This window comes from Tigriopus californicus, chromosome 8 (assembly GCF_007210705.1).
Source record: "Tigriopus californicus strain San Diego chromosome 8, Tcal_SD_v2.1, whole genome shotgun sequence".
Classification (NCBI taxonomy): Eukaryota; Metazoa; Arthropoda; class Copepoda; order Harpacticoida; family Harpacticidae; genus Tigriopus; species Tigriopus californicus.
This window is the reverse complement of record NC_081447.1, coordinates 14,136,201-14,141,048: the sequence shown is the minus strand read 5'-3', so window position 1 is coordinate 14,141,048 and position 4,848 is coordinate 14,136,201. Positions and strand designations below refer to the sequence as shown.

General features: G+C 44.3%; 1 long non-coding RNA gene across 1 annotated transcript; it reads right to left on the bottom strand.

Annotated features, from left to right (window-relative positions):
• Positions 1-266: 266 nt before the first annotated feature.
• Positions 267-2,610, bottom strand: LOC131885323 (uncharacterized). The gene is made up of 3 exons (XR_009373823.1): positions 1,673-2,610; positions 1,083-1,362; positions 267-1,018 (listed from the first exon to the last, which is right to left on the bottom strand). It is a non-coding gene; the product is annotated as an uncharacterized LOC131885323 (long non-coding RNA).
• Positions 2,611-4,848: the final 2,238 nt, after the last annotated feature.

The following is a 4,848-nucleotide window of genomic DNA, read 5'->3' as shown; positions in this document are numbered from 1 at the left end:
CTTTAACACTACACCAACCTTATCCATAACACGTGTCTGCTTGGCCTTCAAGACCAATCAAGGCTCACCTATTTGTACAAGTTTTTTGCTCTCTTCTCTCCAAATCACTAATCCAGGTATCATCTATGGTAAGGCTATTTGTGCCTCTTCACATAGATGAGGGGGAATAGAAAATGAGACCTGCTTGTAGAAGCTTGTGACTAGCTACAGGAGAAGGTTGCTGGCACAATTCAGCTGATCCATTTCCGCTTCATTGCAATTTTCTGAACATCACTAACCAGTCGTGCCTGTTTCTAATTCGTCAGAATATCAGAAAAATCAGACATGGAAGATCCAAACATGATTGCCGACTTGGTTAAAAAGATTCCCCCAGGAGGTTCTATTTGTCTTACTGAGAGTCAAACCGTTGCTCTTAAGAATCACGGCCACAATTATCTAATCCAATGAGAATCTCCCCTTTCCCCTCATGAGATGATAGTTTCAGATGTTTCCAACGACCCTTGATTTGCTCCCATGACGTTCCACCGAGGGCATGACAGATATTGGGATGAGGCCTTACTCTAGCTCGAAACTTGTTGCCCTCCAACCCACTCATGTGCAAGGAGACGATCTTGGAACCAAACTCCATGGACCCTGATGCACCATTCACTGTCAGTGGCGTCTCTGATCCCTTGTTAAACCTGATCTTCTTGAGTATGGAGTCCGTAGCAAATGTTGTGTCTGACCCCTCATCGATTAGTGCATTGACCGTGATGTTCCCATTTGGTCTGTAACAAGTTATTGGTATCATACCTAGGATGACGTTCCATCCTGTATTAGAGCTATTGGCGGATGCCATTGTTATGGGGTTGTGAATCCTCACGGGTTAATCACCAGTTCATGGTGCTGTCTTTGGCAACCTTCAATCCCACATTGGCCTTTAGATCTGCACCTCGTGAGTAGGTGACCCGGTCTCAAACATCCAAAGCAGAGATTCTTGGTTAGGACTTGCTCCATTCTTGCATGAGTGTTCATGGATCTGAAAGAGGGACAATAAATGATCCTATAGTCATTTTGGCACTGGGGGCAAGATTGGATCATACAGTGTAGTTGCTTTGGAATTGCTTCTCCATGGCTTTGATTGGACGACTTCTTTGACCGACAATCCAAGACCAGTTCCATCTGAGAAGTGACAAAGTTTCTTTACGCGCTCTAGAAGCCACCTGCTTCACCCCATTAATTTGTCCTTATCAATGATCCGGTCGGCAAATGTATCCCTTGCAAAATAAGTATCTTGTTCCAGCTTCCTTTCAATTGTACGTACGAGATGGGCCCAAAGCGAATCTCCACCTCCAATCATTTCACTGACCGCAAGTAGATGTCCTTGAAGAGAGAACGCGAACTTGAACAGACTAGTTAGGTCTCTGGCTTTTACTTTTGAAAGGATCTCAATCTCTTTTTGATGGGCATCAATAACCAAGACAGGATCCCCATAAACTAACACTTGGAGGGCCCAAACTAGTGTTCTCTGGTATTATCATAACCAGAGATTAGCAGTTGGGCCTCATCCTCAAGCAAGGCATTAAGCAGACCATCTTCTCAACTGATGACCTATTGGTTATATGCACCAATGCTTGAAAGGCGACCACTCTTCAAACTTCGTAATGTCACCCCTAAATTTGGTCATTCTTACTTCGATGGATGACGGGGCCCCCAGGTTTGAAGATGTAGTTGGGAGCAAGGCTGATACCATCCACGACGGTTGTATAGTTGGGGCTGCACCTCTCTCTGAACCTTCTGGAGTGCCTTGATTATCAAGGTGGGGATTAATTGAATGGTATGGGCCCAATTCCTGGGCCCTTCCCCGACGTGTGACCCAACTTCTCTTGCCTCATCTAAACTCGCATCCGGGTAATGGATCGGATCATGGGGCGTGTTCTGCTATTCCGCCTCTTGGAAGATCCTTAGCTTCTCTTGGTCTGGTCCAAAAGCTGTTGACTCCTTGTCTTCTCGGCGTTCCAGGTGATCCAACACTTCGGCTTTGACCTCCATCACCCTCTTCTGCTGTTCATGAAGATATTCCTTTATGCGCACATTCTCGTCTTCATCAACGTTTGTCCTCAGGTGGGCTTTGGTGATGGCCTCGAGTTGATCGACCAACTTTTCGATCTCCACAACTTTCATTCATAACAATGTCCTTGATCTCATCCTTGTCGCTAGGAGGTGCCCGCTGAGATCGAACACTGACCTGGAGATGGCCCGCTTCTTGTTGGCCATCTCTCGACGCACACGACCATCCTCCTCTTGACCATACAAGGGAGGCGTGGATCCTGGCCTCCGGCTCGCCGTGGCCGGCGGCTCCAAGTCGTCCGTCACCTCAATAGGTGATATGGCTAGCCGCGATAACTGCGATCACCTTGATCACTGCTTCTTCCGTATCTCCAAATCCATGGGTCACTGTGATCCGGCTCGAAGGACCAGCAAATGGTACGACGTTCTCGTGGACTGTATAATGTTCTGGGGAACTGAGTGTTTCCTTCAAGAATGAGGGTAGACACGACCCTGACTTTTTCTCACACATATATTTTTCCCTTTTGCTTTTCAGTTACTTACAACCACTCTTGTTTTTCTCCTCTTAACCCGTTTCCGTCTTCCCCACTCCCGAGCGAGTCAGGGTGCCCACTCCCTCATCAACGGGCCAGAAACCATACAGCCTACATCACCAAGACCATTGGGTTTCAATGTATTTAGCACGCCAATCAATACTTGAAGCTATTGCAGTTTGCTGATTTGTCCTTTATACTAATATTCAGTTTTTGTGTTTCGTTTCATTTGACATTACGCCTGACAAAGTGGCGTTCCTGCTCAGAATGATTGAAGATGGTTGAGAAGTAGAGTACAGAGAGAAATGGGATCACAAAAAGGCACAGTAATGTTTCTTCAACTAAATCACGGATCTTAACCAATATTAAGATAAATCAAAATCAACAGTAGACGGAACTTGAACTCATGGCCCATCTATTTCGAAAGGATAACTTCTGGTTGGCATTGAACACTATTGTTGGAATTTAGACATTTTGTAACTTGCATACTTCATTAGTTTATATTCTAATGCTAAATTGTTTAAACAAAATAGGTTTTAGAGGAAATATGTGCTCTTGGATCAAGGATTTCCTCACCAAGTGCTCTCAAGCTGTTCAATTTGATGGCTCCTTAGACACCACTAGACATGTGGTGTTTGGAGTTCCTTGTGTATTTCAGATGTAATTCAGAAGAGAGGAGGGTCCAAGCTCATACATCGTACCATCAAGATCTCAGGAGTAAGGGAGAATGGGAGTAGAGAACATGGGAACAGAGTAGAGAATACTGCAGAGATTAACAAGTCTCTCAAGTGACCAGGACAAAGAAGAAGTTGGTACCAAAAGAGATGTAAGTGGAGGTTCATCAAGTCCGTACTTGAAAAGAGGAGACACGTTTCATTCCTCAGATCATGATGCTACGATGTATGAGCTTGGACCCTCCTCTCTTCTGAAAGGGACACCTCTTTAAATGCTGTTTACATGTCTTGGTTCAATCACGGACATCTAAAGAAAGAGATGGACTCCGTGCAGTCACAGATTCTCTTTCTTGGGTGACCCACAAGGGAGAAACGACAAAGTAGCAACGCCAATTCAGCTCTTATTATGTCTTCAGGCTGGCTTAGTCTTGTGGTGGCTGTCCAAGCTGTTTGAGCTGACCAGCATGACACCTCATTCTCTTCGGTGAACTCATCGTGTTAACTCGCCATATTGGTGACCTCGACGTGATAAACGTGATAATGCTTATAAACCTGATCTCGGTTGCTCCGCTACTCAGGTTACATATGGTGAATCATTTTATATACCTGGCCGACTTTTTGGCACTAGCCCAACTCCCCCTGATTTGGGATCATTTGTTCGGGAACTGCAATCTAGATTGGCGAATTTTCCTTTCGTCAATCCACAACGCCACGGTTCAATTTCATCATCCTCTTCCTCAGCTCTTTTGAGGACAAAATTTGCTTTGGTGCGCTCTGATATGGTTTCCCCTCCTCTCACTCCTCCCTACACCGGCCCTTATAAGATAATTGAGCGTCATTCTGATTATTTCCTGTTAGAGTTGAATGGAAACATCAATTATGTTCCATTGATCATTTCAAGCCAGCTTTCTGTTCAAATGATATCGTTCCAGGAGTTATTGATCCTTCAGTGTCTCAAAGAGGCCGATTAATCTATACAAAGGACGATTTTCATAACCACTATCAATCTATTGGATGTTTGTTTGTTTTTGACCAGCATGCACCCTCATTCTCTTCGGTGAACTCGTCGTGTGAACTCGCCATAGTCTTGGCTAGATCAACTGGGTCAACAGTTTGGCATTAATGGTGCATTTAGACGACACTTATTTTGACACATATTGTGGTCACATACGGCTTTCACATGAAATATTCTCGAACACATGGCCACATATTTGATTTGGAACCTGCTCCAATTTTCTGCGATATGTGAAACAATATTCAGGCGAGGTCAGCGCAATCACCCAACGCAAGATTAAGCGTGACCTTAGGGATACAATTGCAATCGGTATTTTTTCACGACCCTCAATCCTGTTTGGGGTGAAATTAGTTAATGACTAAAAATCGAGTTTGAATGTGTGCAAACTAACGGCATTTGCGAGATATGTTGGAAATTTGAAGAAACCAAATGCATTTTGACGTAACTTAGAGTGGTCAGATACGGTCTCCCTTAAAGTTTAACGATTGGCGGACACAGAGCTCCCATTTAAACCAGCATGACCAGCGATAAAATAAATCAGATGCTTTGGTTTTACCAAACAAGTTTATTTTTAGTA